Raw genomic sequence first — 19,863 nt, 5'->3', positions numbered from 1 at the left:
ACGTCTGTTAGTCTAAAAGGTGCCACAGGACTCTTTTCTGTTTTTACAGATCCAGCCTAACATGGCTACCCCTCTGATACTTAATTGTCCAAGATCCTACCTAGTCTAGGATTGAAGGATGTATTGTTAGAATATGTAACATGTTCTAACCAATATGTTCTAAAAGACCAGTGGAGACAAAGCAGTGTCTTCCTTAAAATGTTCTTACATCCTTCTAAGCTTTAAAATACAACCAGCTTAGCACATTACAGATAATGTACCTTTTTTACACTAGACTTTTAAAACATGTTAGCTAACACACTTTTAAATCTTAGTCTGGATGAAGGCCAAAACTCACAAATGCTGTTTGGTGGGGAGGAATAAGGTCTAACAGTTTGAGGTGAGGACTGGAGTTCTGGATATTTAGGTTGTCTTCCTAGCTCTGCCAACAACTTGATGTTTGACCTTGGACAAGACACTTAACTTTCTTGTAAAACGGGGATGATAATGAGGTAGGTAGGTCTTATTAAGGGCTTAATTAAGAGGTGTTCAATCATTTGGTAAAAGATGATATAGACATGAAAAGAATTATTACATCAGCACTAATAACTGAGATGTGTTCAACAAGAAATTCTCATCCTAGAGAAGTTATCTCCCTTAACTTCAGATGCTCCAAATCAAAGTATCTGCTGCCAGATATTTAGGGCATTCCTAGAGGCATAAGATGGTGATATTTTAGTAATTATGTCATAAATCACAATTCGTTATTTGGATATTATCAGTCAATAGGCATATTTCATCATTGTGACATGTATCTCTGGCTTTTAAGGGCAGTACTGGGCACCACTTTGGAAACAATTGACCTAACTTTGATCCTCCCATTGCAGGTGTCCTTCACATAAAGAAGACCAAAGTTACAGTATGATCTTGCTCACATGGACTTCCCTTTAGCAATATTAGCAGTAAATGTTTACATTTCAAATCAGAGTTTTGCAAGCAATCTGAAGCACCTTTTCTTGGTGAGACTCACCTATCCTTCCAAAAAGAAAGAAAGAAAAAAGGCTACTAGTTGAAAAAGGGTAAGGAGAAATAGTGGGATTTTTTTTAAAATGTGGAATGTATTCATAGGTTAAACAAACAATATACATCCTGATTCTCACAATAGAAACAATGATTCATCTGAACTTCTAGTCAGTTTTAGGAGTGTTCTGCTTACAATCTGAAAGGTTAAGAATAGGCTTTTGAAAACTTTCTCATAGAGACATATTCATAACTACCAAGAAGCTCTGGAATCAGGTTTTGGTGTTGTACAAATCTGGCTTTGCTTCACTCTTTCTGCTGCTCCTTTTCCAGTGGAGTTTCAGTGGAATCACTACTCCCATCACTGCTAGAGCAGCTACTATAATTGTACTGGACAGTTTCAGATTTAACATTGTTCTGTTCAGCGACCTCCTTTCTCTCCATTACACAGCAGCCATCTGACTTTATTTTAGCTGCTGTTTAATTCATCATTCCCTTTCCATATGCTGTGGTCTTTTATTCAAGAAAAATATATTACTAAGTTGCAGTTATTCTGACTTTTGACTTTTCATTATTATGGACAATGAAAAGGAAGGGAAGGGACTTTCAGATTAATAGAAAATGTGTGTCACAATCATTGGGCCCTAAAGCCCGAGACCCTTAGAAGGGAAGAGACTATTCACATTTTGCATTACATAGTACAAGTCTCTCCTATTTCACTGCTGTGATTTATATATTTGATGGTGGTATGCATGCCCCATGGTTATTAGCTTACTGCATACAGTACTGGATATGTAGCAGTGGGAATGGAACTGATTATTGATAGACAAATCTCAACACATTCACTTTGGTATCCTGCACTGAGATTGTCATTGGAAATAAACCACATCACCCTTATACACGCTGGTGGAATGTTTGCTGATCCTCATAGATCCTCATCTATACAATGCATAATTAACCAGCAGAACCACAGCCACATGATATTATTGAAACAAAGAGCTAAAGAAGACTTTTAAGAAGGATCACACTTTACATTTGCACAATTTCCCATTAATGAGAACATCCATAATTAAAATTTTTCTTTTAAATGGGCAGATCTAAACCATCATGCTTTAGGGTATAAGTTAAGCACAAATTGATGAGGGTTAGGAAGAAATTTTTTGGGTGGGTTATTCTACAATATTCCTGTTTGAGGTTTCTTGCACCTTCCTCTGAAGTGTATACCTCTCCTGGAACAGCCCTAGCTCCTAAAAATGAGTATACTTTCTCCCTCCTAAAAAATTCACCATAGGATCAAAGAATTCTCATTTGATTGTGTTCTAGAGCTGATTACCAGTCACAGCTTGTAGAGCTTGTCCACACAAACTGGAACAACTTCTTAGCATACATGCAATGTGCCGCACATTTAGTTATTTAGTTTATGGACATTATTTCAGGTTATGAGTGTCCTATTTTGATTTAACTTAAGTTGGCTTTTACTGACTGAAATTAAATGAAAACAGGACACTTCATCTGAAGTCACAGAATCATAGAATAGAATATCACGGTTGGAACGGACCTCAGGAGGTCATCTAGTCCAACCCCCTGCTCAAAGCAGGACCAATCCCCAACTAAATCATCCCAACCAGGGCTTTGTCAAGCCTGACCTTAAAAACCTCTAAGGAAGGAGATTCCACCACTTCCCTAGGTAACCCATTCCAGTGCTGCACCATCCTCCTAGTGGAAATTTTTTTCTTAATATCCAACCTAAACCTCCCCCACTGCAACTTGAGACCATTACTCCTTGTTCTGTCATCTGGTACCACTGAGAACAGTCTAGATCCATCCTCTTTGGAACCCCCTTTCAGGTAGTTGAAGGCTGCTATCAAATCCCCACTCATTCTTCTCTTCTGCAGACTAAATAATCCTATTTCCCTCAGCATCTCCTCATAAGTCATGTGCTCCAGCCCCCTAATCATTTTTGTTGCCCTTCGCTGGACTCTTTCCAATTTTTCCACATCCTTCTTGTAGAGTGGGGCCCAAAACTGGACACAGTACTCCAGATGAGGCCTCACCAATGTCGAATAGAGGGGAATGATCACATCCCTTGATCTGCTGGCAATGCCCCTACATATACAGCCCAAAATGCCGTTAGCCTTCTTGGCAACAAGGGCACATTGTCAACTCATATCCAGCTTCTCATCCACTGTAACCCCTAGGTCTTTTTCTGCAGAACTGCTGCCAAGCCATTCGGTCCCTAGTCTGTAGCAGTACATGGGATTCTTCCGTCCTAAGTGCAGGACTCAGCACTTTGTCCTTGTTGAACCTCATCAGATTTCTTTTGGCTCAATCCTCTAATTTGTCTATGTCCCTTTCTATGCTATCCCTACCCCCCAGCATATCTACCACTCATCCCAGTTTAGTGTCATCTGCAAACTTGCTGAGAGTGCAGTCCATGCCATCCTCCAGATCATTAATGTGAGTGCACACAGATATGCTCTAAAACAACATTTCAGTGAAAACAGATATAGCTATTTTGATTCCAATTTGTGTGCAGATAATTCCTTATTTTATCGATTTCTGAAATAATACTGGCTAATGCATTTTCAACGCTTCCATCTAGTGATCAGGTGAAAAAATATACAGGCCATATAACCTCTAGGATAGTAACAAATCTTATACTTTCAAAGACCAAGCAATAGCAAAAAGAAACGAACACCTTATTTAGGAGAATAATATTTGGAGTTAAAAGCCAGAATATAGACTATAACCAAGAAAAATGAAGATACTAGCACAATGAATAAGAAACTAAAGATAAGTAACCTCCTCTCAGTGTGAGAGAGTTCTAGGTAGGAAACTGTGAATCAACACTAGTTACGGATGCTCCAATCAGGCATAGCAGATTGGAGCTAATGAGGCACACCTGTGCCTAATTTGTGGGTGGGGCAGGGCAGAAAGGCTAATTAGGCCATTAGCCCAAGCCCACAAATAGGCACAGGAAGGAAGTAAAAACAGGGAAAGCAGGTAATGGAAGAGTGAGCTTGCTCTCCCTCTGCTTATAAAGATGCTAGGTATGCTGTGAGAGTGGGGGGACTCAATTATAAATAAACTGCACAATGTGTCAAACCAGCACAAAGGTCTCTGCATGGTTTTGTAGACTGAGACAAAAGCAGGATGGAGGAAGTCTGTTGCATGTGGGGGCTTATCTGGGATCTGAGCCAGCGTGAGGGTTTGGTGGCCTGGGCAACAGAGAAAACCCTTCAATGGCTAGTAAAACAACAAGAGGATATGCGGAAGGTCCTATAAGGGTTTCAACAATCCCACCACATGGAGCGACAGACTTTGCTTACCTGGCAGGCAAAGCAGCGGAAAAGCCTGCAGGCATTCGTAAGTAGGGTTACCAACTTTCTACTCACACAAAATCAAACACCCTTGCCCTGTCCCCTACCCTACTCATCCTTTGAGGCCTTGCCCCTGCCCTTCCCCTTTTCCAAGGTCCTTTCCCCCCACTCACTCCATCCCCTATCCCTCTGTCACTTGCTCTCCCAGCCCTCACTCACTTGATCATTTTCACCTGGCTGGCTCAAGGTGTTGGGGTGTGGGACGGGGATGTGGGTTCTGGAGTGGGACCAGAAATGAGGGGTTCATGGTGTGGGAGTGGATTCTTGGCTGGGGCAGAGGGTTGCGGTTGGGGGGGATGAGGGCTCTGGGATAGGGCTGGAGATGAAGGATTTGGGGTGCAAGAGGATGATCAGGATTGGGGCATGGGGAAGTGGGCTCCAACTGGGGGTGTGGGCTCTGGAGTGGGGCTGGGGCAAAGGGCTGGGGTGCGGAAGGGGGTGAGTGGCTCAGGCTCCAGGCATTTACCTCAAGCAGCTCCCGGAAGCAGCTCCCGGAAGCAACAGCATGTTCCCCTCTCTGACTTCTAAGCCAAAGCACAGCCAGGCTGCTCTGTGTGCTGCCCTGTCTACAGGTGCTGCTCCTGCAGCTCCCATTGGCTCCAATGGGAGTTTCAAAGATGGCGCTTGGGGCAGGGGCAGCATGCAGTGCATCCTGGCTATCCCTATGCTGGAGGGGGGACATGTCGCTGCTTCCAGGAGCCGCACAGAGCCACGTCAGGCAGGGAGCCTGCCTTAGCCCTGCTGACCAGACTTTTAATGGCCCAGTCAGTGATGCGAATGGAGCTGCCATGGTCCCTTTTTGACTGAGTGTTCCAGTTGAAAACCGGACACCTGGCAACCCTTTTCATAAGGGAACAAGCCAGCATCCAGCAGCAGCTCCTACAGAAGGTGGTAAGTCCCCCGGTGTGGGATGGTGCCTGAACACAGAGCCTAAGATTATGTAAAATTAGCCCTGCAGATGACCCAGATGTATTCCTGGCCGCTTTTGAAAGGGTCACCATGGGTGCTGGATGGGATAGGGCAGCCTGGGCCCTGTGGTGGCTCCGTATCTGTCAGGAGAAGCCGAAGCAGAGTATATGGCCCTGAGTGAGAAGCAGGCAAGAAAATATGAGATGGTAAGGGTTGGGTTGGGCTGGTTGGGTTGGGTTGTCTACTGAGAAGTACCATCAAAAGTTCAGCTCAGCAAGATGGATAGGAGATTTACGGCCCTGGGCATTTGCCCAAAGGTTAATGGACTGGGCCACCCACTGGTTGAGACCAGATACCCAAATGGTGGCAGAAATAATGGATGCTCTGGTATTAGAACAGTTTCTTCAGGGCTTCCCCAGGAATATGAGTGTGGATCAGGCAGCATCTACTGGACACAGTGCATGCTGCCATAAAACTGACAGGCTAGTATGCAGAAGCAGACTTTCCTAGGAAAGAGGGGTGACCATACATGGATTGTGGCTTTGCCAAGTTTTGTGGCTAGGCCAGAGCTGAAGGGAAGAAAAAGGGGCAAAAACTGTCCATCATTTCTGTGAAGGTGGGAAGGAAGCTCCAGAGGCGCCTTATGGATACGGCCTCAGCTTTCTCTCTTGTCCAGAGGGAGTTGGTGAAACCTCACTCAATGATTCCAGGAGCAACTATGGACATACAGTATGGGATAAGAGGCATTGCCCCATAGCCCAGGTGCCTCTGGAGGTCCGGAGAAGGATTCAGTGGAAACAGGTTGGGGAATGGAGGGGCTGCTTTATCCAGTTGTCTTGGGGAGTCCCTTCCCCATTGGGAAGTGAGGTGGTGGGAGGAATCCCATGTTAAGAAAAGGAAAACCGGGGGGAAGAGAGGGAGAACTCCAAAAAAGAAGCAGGAGAGACCCCTGGACAACAAAGCCTGAGTCAGGAGGACAAGAGATGTCTCCAAGGAAGGAAGAAAGGAAGGAGATGCAGGGGAGACAGACAGCCCAAACTCTTTAGCAGAGGTCAGGGGGCCAAGAGAGCAACACAATCCCCAAGAGAAGAAACCCAGGCACAGTTTAGCAACTTGAGGGAGCCTGGGCTCTGGCTGATACAGAGGATGAGGGAAGTAACCTCAATCCCCTGCCAGATGCAATGAGAGAGGAGAGGAGTAACCCTCCAGGATGCCCCTGGTGTGAAGACCAATGGGCTGCTACAGAGCTATCTGCCCCCCACACTGTATGAGTTCTGTGGGTGGGAGGATGAGAAAATCCAGATGATGGCCCTGGAGATTAAGAGAGGTTCCCACAGAGTGGCCACTCCAGTAAAGAAGGGAAAGCACAAGGCAAGAAGAATTTTGAAGTTAAATAAGGGTGGAGATGTGTGACAGAGTGCTAGGTAGGAAACCCTGAGTCAACACTCTGTTCACAGCAACTCTAATCAGATTGGAGTTGAGGAGGCAGACCAGTGCCTAATTTGTGGGCGGGGGCAGTGCAGAAAGGCCAATTAAGCCATTAGCCAGAGTCCACAAATAGGCACAGGCAGGAAGTAAAAAATGGGGAAGCAGACAGTGAGGGCTGGTCTACACTACAGTGGAAAATCGATCTCAGATACGCAACTTCAGCTACGTGAATAACGTAGCTGAAGTCTAAGTATCTAAGATGGAATTACTCACCGTCCTCATGGCGCGGGATCGATGTCCGCAGCTCCCCATGTCGACTCCGCAACTCCGTTGGGGTTGGTGGAGTCCCGGAATCGATATAAGCGCATTCGGAGATCTACATATCGCGTCTAGATGAGACGCGATATATCGATCCCCGAGGAATCGATTGCTACCCGCCGATACGGCAGGTAGTGAAGACGTAGCCTGAGAGAGTGAGCTTTCTCCCTCTCCAAGGTGCTAAGTATGCTGTGAAGGTGGTGGGACTCAGTTATAAATGAACAGCACAGGGTGTTGAACCAGCACAAGCTGGAGTGAGAAGCAGGACCGAGGAAGCCAGTTACACTCAGCAATAAAACTTTCATATACTTACATCATTTCTGCTTAGGGGGTTTAATGTAATGAAAATCCCACAACCATAACACAAAGGAAAAGTTGATACCATGCCTGAGTATGGACACAGTTTTCAAATGATTTATGCTCCTAAGTGCTTAAATCACTTTTGAAAATGAATGTTAGACTCTTAAATGGGATTGGGCACTGCAATTCTAAGCACAGCAATACCTCGATAGCTTTAAAAGTCTGGTCCTTAGTAATTTTAGAAAATGGGACTTAGCAACCTCAGTCATTTAGGTGCTTTTGTAAAGGTTAGAGTCAGTTAATAAATCAGTTCCTCAACAATTTAACTGTTTGCCTAGATACACAATTGTCATCTAGACTGTGCCCTTCATGGTACTCTCCATTTCATAAACCAACAGAGGTGCTAGCTATGACAGGAGTATGAACCTCCTTGTATGCTCATTTCACTAAAAGAAGTCTGTCTTTGAATTTTAGTTTCAAAAAAAATAACAAACAAGTATGCTTCTAAACCCCCAATCCCATTCTTCCCTTAGGCTCAAGAGGCTGAGGTACTTGTCTGCCAGCACCAAACCTCCACAATGCTGAACAGACCTGAATGGTCTTTTATCTCTTCCCTGACACTGATGTCATTGCTATATCATTGCATACAGATGGCTCTGACATTAACTGCTTAACATTCCAATTCAAGGACCAACCCGACACAGACAGCAAGCAAAACAAAGAGCTCTCTGAAGTTGGGAGCTGACAGACAGCAGGGGAATGTAGGTTGGGTGGGGGAGACTGTAACCATGTTGGGTGAAGTAATGACACTCATCCGGAGAATTTGAGTGGAGTAGTTCAAGCTAAGCAAGCAGGCTGAAGGAACTTGCAGGGAAGAGGAGGAGGGGAATGAGGGGGTTAGTAATGGGGATATAGGAAGGAAAACCAAAGGAAAATTATCACAAGGAAACAAGATGGTGAGGAGGGAGACTGAAGGGGGAGGGAGAGTGTAGGCGAGGAATAGAAGTGGGGAAGCAAGGAGGAAGTGTGAGGAGGAAACTGAGTAGGGTAGGGAGAGAGGTAGGACATAAAATGATTGGGAGGGAGGCAAGAGAGGGATAAAATGGCATCTCCCCGACTCCAGCAGTTGGAAGTTGAATCCCCTTCTGAGCAGTCCGGGGAAAGGCTCGTGTGTTTGTGTACTTAGTTGTGGTTAAAAACTGAAACTGAAATAGCTACGAAAAAGGGAAGGTGGCTTTCCCTTAAAAGTGTAAAATTAGAGATCAAGTAAAAGAGTGTTGTTTAAATACAATCATCATCCTGAAACCAGTCTCCTAACTTCTTGGTTACCCAAACTGACAATATCGCTAAAGTTGGTTTAGCAATATAGCCACTTTGGGAACTCCTGCATTACGGTTGAAAAAGGTGGCAAATTAAATTTGTAGCTGCAAGTATAGTTTAAATGCGCAGGTGGTGTATGAACTCTTGTAAATGGAAATGCAACCGATGCATGTTTGCAGTAACCCCTTGTAAGAGCAACCGCTGCTTACAAGCAACATTTTCCCTGAGAACACTTTCTCTACCATGAATTGTCCACTCGGTAACAGCAACAAAGCTTCTGCATAAGATCAACATTTGTGACATCACAACCAAGGGTGGAGGTTGGGGAGGTGTAGACAGGAGCAGGCTGGGGTGGTGGGAGCAGCAGAGGTGCAGTTGGAGGGTTTCCTCCTCCCTTCCTCAGTATCGGGCTGGCACGCAATGCGGGGGGAGGGGTTGCTATTTTGCAGTGGAGGATTAGGGATCCTCCTCTCCCCTCCCATCTCTGCTGTCTGTGCTAGGAACCACCCCTGTCCTCCATTGCAGGGTGCACATTGTACCCTCCCCAGCCATCAATTCCTCCTCATAGTGGAGAATAAAGCTGCCAGTGGGAGCACCCTCAGCTGCCCTGGCAGCCAGGCTGGCTCAGCTGTTTTGCTGCCTAGGGGTCTCCTGCCAAACCCAGGGTTCCTCTGACTCATTCCCCCCAAGCTTGGGGTTCCCCTCCACTCATCCCAATTCCCCATCTGCAACGTGGCTGCTCCATCCCTTCCGAAACACCCTCAACTCTTCATAAGCCTGTGGTCAGACGACACTCCCCATAACAACAACAGCTGCTTAGGACATAGCAAAAGGCCACTGATTTGTTGCTAGGAAGAGGCATCTACTCTACTGTAACTGGTTTTGTGTAAAGGACAGTTTTTCAGTAAGATTTTGGCAGCTGCCATCTAGTGGACATTTATCTATTTTTCACTTAAATTCCCTCAAAAACAATTTTGCCTGTCAGACACTAAACTATATTAAAAACTCCTGTAGAATGCAGTGTCTGTTATATCCTTGGAGGAAGCAGTTTTAGGAAGAAATCACTTGAGATGCAGAGAGCTGCAAACCTTAAAGGCAGCTATTTATTGTCACACACTGAACTAACCAAAAACCAGCCAAAACTGTCTGGGCTATCCCCTAATAATCTAACTCGGTTGCCATAGCAACAACAAGATTCTATTACCATGAGAACCAAATACATAACATATTCCTCCCCCCTTAATGAGAACATCCCCTAAATAAAACAAACTGTAAACTAGAGAAGGAGGATAGACTGTCTCCGTTCCCGGCTAAACCCCTGGGGAATATTTTGCCCCGTAACCGTGGGTTCACCCTAACTAAAAATCCAGCCATTGAGGAGGCCTTCTGTCTTTAGATGGATTACGGCAGACTTCTGGTGTTGTTACACCCCAAAGTGTCTTGGGTGCATGCCTGACAATGGGCTCAGAGTTCATAGCATGAATGTGTGAGGATGTGGTATCAGCAGGTGGGTATCTCTGCCGCCAGCAGCATTGGAGAGGGAAAGTCAGGAACAGGTGATTCTTGATTCAGTGTCTTGCCGGAAGTGGTGAAGTCAGGCAACTCAACTGAAGATGCGTCCTGAGGACTGGTATGACCTGGAAACAGCTGATCTACGTCGCCGCCAGGTGAGATCCTCTGCAGTCTGGACTGTGTAGGAAACAGGTCCTGTTTGAGCAATGATCATGGCAGGGACCCATATAGCTCCAGAAGTATAATTCTGAGCCAAAACCAGCTGTCCCAGGCTAACAGTTCGGTTTTTTTCTCTGGGTGCCCGTCTGATGACTTGATCTTGCTGCTGACCTTGCACAATTTGTCAGGGTTCAGAAGGTTTCAGCAGATCAAAGCAAGTGTGCCACTGTCGTCCCATCATTAGAAAGGCCGGGGATGCCTTGGACGTAGCATGCAGTGTGTTTCTGTAGGATAGTAAGAAGGTGTCCAGACACTTTTGAATGGATAATTGTCCCCTTGCCAATTTCAAAGCCTATTTCATTGTCTGCACAAATCTTTCAGCTAATCCACTGGTGGATGGATGATATGGTGCTGAGGTGATATGGTGTATCTCATTTGCCTTCATAAAATTTTGAAACTCCTGAGACATGAACTGCAGTCCATTGTTCTGCTCAGTTGTTCTGCCAGACCAAAATGATTAAAGAGTCCCCATGGTTTTTGGATAATTCTCTCTGCAGTAGTTGACTGTATTATAGAAACTTCTGGCCATTTAGAATAGGTGTCTACCACTACCAAGAACATGCTTCCTTCAAGTGGGCCAGCGAAGTCAGCGTGAATACGTTGCCATAGGTTTCCAGGCCAGTCCCATGGGTGTAGGTGATCCTCCTTATTCCTTCCAGTGACCAGGCTGTCATCCAGATGGCACCGGACTCCTGGCAAGCCACACAAGATCTGGTCCATAGCCCTCTGGAACAAGGCAGGAGCAGACATTATTCCGAAGGGTAGGCGACAGTATCAATAAAGCCTCTTATTAGTCACAGTAGTCAACAGCTCTTGGGACTTTTCATCAACATGCATCTGTAAATACACTTGACTCAGATCGATCTTACTGAACTTTTTTCCCCCAGCTAGGCCCATGAAGAGGTCATTGATGCAGGGAAGCAGGTATTGCTCTGTACACAACACTGGGTTGACAGTGACTTAAAAATCACCACAAATCTGGAGGAAGCCATCTTTCTTCACTATTGGAAGGATAGGAGTTGCCCATAGGCTACAGGTAACTGGTGACCAGGCGCTCCAAGTCTGCTTCAACTTATGGCCTGATGGCATCTGGCACAGTTCTGACTTTCAGATATTTTGGTTGACTGTCAGGTTTAATGTTCAATGTCACAGTGATTCCCTTCATACTTCCCAGATTCTCTCCAAAAACAGCAGCATGTTTCCTTAGTATAGCAGTCAGATCGGTTTCTTCTTTTGTCATTTGGTGCACTTCTGCTGAATCTTCCTAAGCCAAGACCTACTCATTAAGGCTGGGTAATTATCTCTCACCACAAACAATGGCAATTTATCAGCCTGTACATTGAGCTCCACCTTAACATCAGTAGTGCCCAACATGGGCACAGCTTCTCCCATATATGTCTTCAGAACAGTTTTTGTTGCCTTAAGTGGAAGATGCTGTAGCTTTTCTTTATACACAGTCTCAGAGACCAGCAAGACGGCTGCACCGGTGTCCAGTTCCATGCATATAAGTTTGCCGTCCAACAACGGGGTTACCCAGTATTCATGTGAGCCCACTGCCAAAAACAAAACATGGAGTGGCTCTTCTTCTTGTGATGAGGTACCTCCTTTATCATCCTGGGTCTGCTCTAGGGTATGTAGATTTTGCTTTTTGGTTGGCAAGACCACAGGCCTCTTTTTCTTTTGTTTACAGGCACACTCAATGTGTCCCTCTTTGCCATAGTGTTGACACACCAGGTCCTACACCAGCATTCTGATGCATGGCTTACCATAGCAGTAACATTCCTGACTCCCCTCAGTTTTGTGGGTAGGTTCTTGTGACCCCTTATGCACCCTAAGGGATGCACCAATATATTGCGTCTCCTTTGTAGCCAGTTCCATGAAGACTGCAAGATCAACAGCCTTCTGTAAGGTAAGCTGAGCCTCTGTCAATAGGCATTTCTGTATAGCTTCACTGTGCAGGCCACACACAAACTGTCACGTAGGGTGTCATTTAATATCTTCTTAAATTGATAGTGTTCCACAAGCTTTTTCAAAGTTGCTACAAATTGTACAACTGTTTTGTCTTCTCTTTGGTCTCTTTGTAGAACCTATATCTTTCAGCACTTACCAATAGTTTTGGAGAAAAAATAGGACCCTAGGATTTCCATAATGTCACTATAAGATTTGGTCTCAGGCTTAACAGGGTGTGGTAAGCTGCATAGCAGGGAGTAGGTCTTAGCCCCTACAACACTTAAGAATATTGGCACCTTCTTCTCTTTTGTAATGTCATCTGCAATAACAAAAAGCTCAAAACGTTCATTGCACTTAGGGTGATCAGACAGCAAGTGTGAAAGATCGGGAGAGGTAGTGGGGGGTAATAGGAGCCTATAGAAAAAAAAGACCCAAAAATCCAGACTGTCCCTATAAAATCGGGACATCTGGTCACCCTAATTGCACTATAGTCTCTTCAAAAGGTTGCTGTGGCCTGTAAGGGTAGCCATGGTATTAGTTTCCATTTGCACAGTCAGTGCAAACAAGCCAGTTCTCATCCTCTTCCAATAGCAAAAAGGTTTTGGGGTTGTTTTGTACCTTCATTTCTACTTCCTTCTGTTGCTGGGGCAACACAGGAATCCCATCCTTGTCGCCATGTTGTTATATCCTTGGGGAAATAGTTTTAGGAAGAAATCATTGGAGACACAGAGAGCTGTAAACCTTAAAAGCAGCCATCTATTGCCACACACTGAACTAACCAAAACTGGCTGAGCTATCCACTAATAATCTAACTCAGTTGCCATAGCAGCAAGAAGATTCTAATACCATGACAGCCAAATACACAACAGTGTCAACATTTGTTTGTATTCTCTTTTTGAGATTTTTTTCAATACAATATGTGGTGTTGGCTGGTTTTTCATGTTTGGTAGGAACAACAGATTCTCATGCTTTGTTCCTGTTCCCCACTCATCCCACAAGCACCATACCAGTGTTTGATTATATAATATTTTGCCACTAATCTATGTTAATTACAACTTGAATTTGTGTCTCCCATAATTTTATTCTTCCTCAAAACTTTCTTCACTCATTTTTCCCTTTCTTATCTGCCTGTTCCTTTCCCTCTATCTGTGTTCTTGCAGATCACTTTCATTCACATTGCCCCTCCAAGTCACTTCTCTTCCAACTCACTCACTCTTGATTGACTCACTTTCTTCTGCGTTCTCATCTCATGTTCATAGGCATGCGCACGGGGTGTGCTGGGTGTGCCCAGGCACATCCTAATGCTCACGGGCCGGATCCGGCCCCTCAGGGCTTTGGATCCGGCCTACCGTGGTGCTGCAAGCCTTGTGCCACTCTCAGAAGTGGCCAGCATGGCACCACGTCCCTGGGGCCCTCGGGAGTGGGGGGAGATAGAGGGCTGCAGGAGTTGTTCCAGGCACTGCCCCCCCACAGCTCCCATTAGCTGGGAATGGCGAACCGTGGCTAATAGGAGCTTTGGGGGAGGTAACTGGAGGCATGGCAAGGGCAGTGCACAGAGCCCTGTGCCTCTGCCCCGCCCAGAGGCCGCACAGGGATGTGGTGAGCGGTGCGGTGTGGGGCCAGGGCAGGCAGGCAGGCAGGGAGTAAGCCTCTGCAGGTAAGTGGTGCTGGGTCAGAGCCCAAACCCCTCCTGCATCCTGCCCCCTAACTCCCTGCCCTGAGCCCCCTGCCTGCACCCCACACCCCAACTCTCTGCCCTGAGCCTCCTGCCTGCACCCTGCACCCCAACTCTCTGCCCTGAGCCCCCTGCCTGCACCCCACACCCCAACTCACTGCCCTAAGCCCCCTGCCTGCACCCTGCACCCTCCAGCAACCCAACTTCCTGCCCTGAGCCCCCTGCCTGCACCTTGCACCCCAACCTGCTGCTCTGAGCCCCCTCCTGCACCCCGCCCCAACTCCCTGCCCTGAGCCCCCTGCCTACACCCCCCCTGCACCCCAACTCCCTGTCTTCAGCCCCCTGCTGCACCCGGACAGTCATGAGCCCCCTGCCGCACCCCTCCTGCACCCAAACTCCCTGCCCTAATCCCCCTGTCTGCACCTCGCACCCCTCCTGCACCCCAACTTCCTGCCCTGAGCCCCCTGCCTGCACTTAGCACCCCAACCCTCTGCCCTGAGCCCTCTCCTCCATGCTGCACCCGTCCTGCACCCCAACCCCCATGCCCTGATCCCCCTCCTGCACTCCACACTCTACACAATGTGCAAAGTAGTGGAAAATAGGAACCCCGCCCCTTCCTCCGTTTCTAGCTTTTGAAGTGTCTTCTTGCTTTCACCCAGTCCCATGTTCTGTTATCTTTTCCCTGACTTTCACTATCCTTTGTCTTGTTCTTTGCCCTAGGGCAAAGATGGGCAAACTACGGCCCGTGGGCCACATCTGGCCCGTGGGACTCTCCTGCTTGGCCCCTAAGCTCCTGGCCCAGAAGGCTAGTCCCCAGCCCCTCCCCCTGCTGTTCCCCCTCCCCCACAGCCTCAGTTCACTGCCCCGCTGGCACAATGCTCTGGGCGGTGGGGCTGTGAGCTCCTGGGACAGCACAGCTGCAGAACCGCGGCCTGACCTGGTGCTCTGAGCTGCACAGTGGCATGACTGCCTGTCCTGGTGCTCTGGGCAGCGTGGTTGTAGCGCCGCCAGCCACCAGTGCTCCAGGCAGTGCAGTAAGAGGGCAGGGAGTGGGGGGGTGGGAGGGGTTGGATAGAGGGCAGGGGAGTTCGGGGTAGTGGTCAGGGGCCAGTGGTATGGGTAGGAGTCAGGGCGGTCAGAGGGTGGGGAACAGGGGGGTTGAATGGGGGCAGGGATCCTGAGGGGGACAGTCAGGAAGGAGAGGAGGGGTTGGATGGGGCGGTGGGGGGTACTCAGGGGTGTGGGGTCCAGGGGTGGTCAGGGGACAGGGAGAGGTGGATGGGGCAGGGGTCCTGGGGGCAGTTGTCAGGCGACAGGGGGGTTGGATGGGGCAGGAGTCCCAGGGGGGCCATCAGGGGGCCAGAAGCAGGGTCGGGGGTTGGATAGGGGGCAGGGGCCAGGCCACACCTGGCTGCTTGGAGAGGGAAAGCCTCCCCTAACCAGTCCTCCATACAATTTCAGAAACCTGATGTGGCCCTCAGGCCAAAAAGTTTGCCTTCCCCTGCTCTAGGACCTCCCATCTGCTCCCAAGAAACCCATCCTCCATCCTCACAGCCATTCCCATCCCATTAATTTTTTGTCTCCCAAGACCCCACCAATCAGTTGATCATTTGACATCACCCCTCTCCTCATTCCTTTATTCAACTGATCCTTTAAGCCAGCCCTTCTACTAGCCCGTATCTCCCCTGCCTCCTCCAGCATACTGACTCTGTGCCTCCTTCCTGTATGGAGGATCTGCCTTTGTTGTGTAAGGGTGTGACTGCAGAGACCAAGGCCATCCTCCAGTTTGGAAGGAGGGCTATGACTGCAGAGGGCTGAGCAAATCAGAGCTGCCAGCAGCTTACATCAGGATTTCGCTGCTGTGGTACATAAATTAACGTCACTGTTAAGTACAAACTCCCCGGTCATTTAAGAACAATGCACCTCCCCACTGATACTGTGCTTCTGCACCTGCAACAAATTGATATGGCATGTGATAGTGAATGTGGAAGCCTAAGGGATGGATCTGTTATAAGGGGAGTTTAAAAAATAAAAGTTTGATGAGTACATTAAAGCCCTTCATTGAATCATACGTAAAATGTAGGGGGAAGATAATGAAGGAGACCTTGACTGCAGGGTCAGGTGCACACTGCAGCATGACTTCTTCCTTCCTCTGTCCAGTCACCTTCATAAGCAGAGACTGGATAGTTCTTACCCTTGGGCAATGTTTCTGGTAGAATTTTCCCTAGAACCAGGAGAAACACAGCTGCTGTTGTATTTCATTATAGATCATGGGAAAGAAATAGGGGGTAAGCCTTGTAAGTAGTATTTATATGGTTGTGTAGCACCCTCTTGTGTTGGCAGTGCAATATTGCAAGGAAAGTTCTATTACAGCTTCCCATGAAAGAGTGGGAAATGTCGAGATAATTGGTTTGCTTTGCTTTGACTTGTAATTTTGGTTTGTTTACTGGTGTGGCTCCTTGCTTGCTCTGGACCTGAGGAATCAAGATGGAGAAATGCTTTAATAGAGAAAAATAAACACATGAAAATAAGTGTATGAAAAGGGACACACCTTGGAGGGAGTTTAATGGCTAAAATCTACAAGGGGTAGAGCCTAGGAACTATGAAGCTGATCTCCACTATTACAGTGAGAAAGTAAAGCCAATCCAAGAAAGGTTGTGGTAGAGCCTTAGACCTTGTTAGGACATACTACCTGTTAGATTTCAGTATGACAATATCAGCTACATCAGGGGTGACCAACCTGAGCCTGAGAAGGAGCCAGAATTTACCAATGTACATTGCCAAAGAGCCACAGTAATACAAAAGCAGTCCCTCACCAGCTCCCCGCTGGTTCCCGCACCTCTCACCCATCGGAAGCCCCACCAATCAGTGCCTCGCACTCCCTCCCCATACCTCCCGATCACCTGTTTTGTGGTGTGCAGGAGGCTCTGGGGGGGACAGGGAGGAGCGAGGGCATGGCAGGCTCAGGTGAGTGGGGTGGACTGGGGGCAGAGCCAAGGGTTGAGCAGTGAGCACCCCGTGGCCCATTGGAAAGTTTGCACCTGTAGCTCCAGCCCCAGAGTCGGTGCCTATACAAGGAGCCGCAATGTGGCGCCAGAGCCACAGGTTGAGTATGCCTGAGCTAGGTGCTTTCTTGTCCTTAAAGGTAGATTGTATGAAGCAATGACTATTTCATAACATTGTTAATATGAGAACTTTATAAGGTAAACTGATATTGTTATGAGATCTTAAATTAAAGTCCCTTTTTTTAATATATTTAAAATAGGTTCCAGATTCTTGCTGCCCATTCCGCTTTACTGTTTTCTTAAGCATAGAACTCATTTTCTGTGCTACAACTGCAGTGTGGTAGTGTTCCCTGACCCCTATAGTCTTCTTCCCTGAAAACAGATATTGTGCCGCTTCCTCACAATCAGATAGTGTCTTTCTCCTTGCTGTTATCAACTGACTTGATTCTATTGGGGGATTTCAATTTGAGTGACATATGCTGGAGATCTCATGCTGCCAGTACTAAAACATCCTTGGAATTTCTAAACATTATAAATGGCAAATGCCTGAATAAAAAAAGTGTTGCAGTCAACAGGGGGGAAATCTGTATTAGACCTTGTCCTAACAGATAAAGAGAGACTCATCACATAACTAAAAGTTAATGTTAGCTTATGTATAAGTAATCATGACTTGATCACATTTATAATGTTCAGACAGAGTAAAGTGCAGTCCTGTAATAGAATATATATACTTGATGCTTTAATAGGGCTAATTTGAGAAAACTGAACATAATTATGAACCAAAACATCTGGGAGGAAAAATTTAATAAAAAATATGAATGATCATATGGGATCAATGGGAATAATTTAAGGACACCTTATTAAATGACCAAAAAGCCACAATCCCACAATTGAGGAAGAAGGCTGTGATAGTTTTAAAATAAATCTTGTTTAGAGAGGAAGAGAAGGCAGCTGTAAAAAATAAAAAGAAGAAAGAGGAAGTTGATAGGAATTCATAAGTGAAGCCTAGGGACACAAAGAGAAATCTATGGCCAGTAGAATTGAAGACAGTAAGAAGGAGTTTTTAAAACATTCCAGGAACAAAAATAATCCTGGCAGAAGTATTGATTCATCTCTAGATGAAAATGGTAGACTTATCCATAATAATGAAGAAAAGACAGAAGTGTTAAATAAATATTTCTATTCCATATTAGGGGAAAAACAGATGATATAGTCTCATCATATGGTAATAACACACAATCTCTTCCACTAATATCTCTGGGGGATGTTAAACAGAAGTTAGACATTTTTAAATCAGATAACTTGCATCCAAGAGTCAGTTTTGCTGACAATGGTAATAGCATTGACATTATATATTTAGACTTCTGTAAGGTGTTAAACTTGGGACCACACAACATCTTGATCAAAAAACTAGAACAACATAAAACTCACATGGCACACATTAAACAGATTAAAAACTGCCTAACTGATAGGTCTCAAAATGTAACTGTAAACAGGGAATTGTCATGGAACAGGTCTCTTTCCATTGGGGACCCACAGGGTTAGGTTCTTGTCCCCTTGCTATTTAACATTTTTATCAATGACATGGAAGAAAACATAAAATCATCATTGATATTTGGGGGAGTGGTAAATAACAAAGAGGACAGGTAACTGATTCAGAGTGATCTGGATTGCTTGGTAAACTGAGTGCAAGCAAATGTGTGTTTTAATACAGCTAAATGTAAATGTATGTATACATCTAGAAACAAAGAATGTAGCCGTACTTACAGGATGGTGGACTCTGTCCTGGGAAGCAATGACTCTGAAAAAGATTTGGGTGTGAGGATGGATAATCAGCTGAATCTGAGCTGCAAGTGTGATGCTGTGGCCAAAAGGGCTAATGCAGTCCTTGGCTGCATAAACAAGGGAATCTCGAGTAGGAGTAGAGAGTTTATTTTACCTCTGTATTCTGCACTGGTGGGATGGCTGCTGGAATACTATGTCCAGTTCTGGTAGCCACAAATCAAGGATATTGATAAAATGGAAAGGGTTCAGAGGAGAGCCACGAGAATGATTGGCTGATTAGAAAACATGCCTTGTAGTAATAGATTCAAGGAGCTCAATCTATTTAGCTTAACAAAGAGAAGGTGAAGGGGTGACTTGATTGCAATCTATAAGTACAGACAGGAGGGCTCTTCAATTTATAGGTATAACATGATCCAATAGCTGGAAGCTGAAGATAGACAAATTGAGACTGGAAATGAGGCATAAATTTTTAACAGTGGGAGTAATTAACCATTGGAACGATTTACCAAGGGTTGTGATGGAGTCTCCATCACTGACCATTTTTAAATCATGATTGTTTTTCTAATAGATCTGCTCTAGAAAATATTTGGAGGTGGCGGGGGCAGGGGCTTCTATGGCCTGTGTTCTGCAGGAGGTCACACTACATGATCACAATGATCCCTTGTGGCCTTAGAATCTATTAATCTGTATTTCCCCTTACCCTGCCCCACTACAGAAAATTCATAATGAGCCTCCCCTATTCCTCAGAAAATTGAGAGCTTCACACTCCCAATCTCCTGGAAGTCCATACTGTGCCTAGCCCAACTATCTGCAGTCTTCTTTCCAGTATGATGTGTAGGCTTTTCTTTCTCACATTTTCTCCCTTTCATCTCTTCAGTGCTGCCTGGACATCCTTTATTACACGCTTCCCTGTTGTAAAACAGGTCCAATGGGAATAAGACGCTACTACAGCTGCCATCTAGTGGCATTATTCTTTAGCCTTTTTGTTGCTGACTGGTTTTTTTACCTGCTTTTAGAGTTTTCCCATGTTTTGGGGGGACTATATATACAGAATGGTCACATC

The sequence above is a fragment of the Gopherus flavomarginatus genome, chromosome 2 (assembly GCF_025201925.1).
Source record: "Gopherus flavomarginatus isolate rGopFla2 chromosome 2, rGopFla2.mat.asm, whole genome shotgun sequence".
NCBI classification, from domain to species: Eukaryota; Metazoa; Chordata; order Testudines; family Testudinidae; genus Gopherus; species Gopherus flavomarginatus.
The sequence above is the reverse complement of the archived record's forward strand: the minus strand, read 5'-3'. Positions refer to the sequence as shown.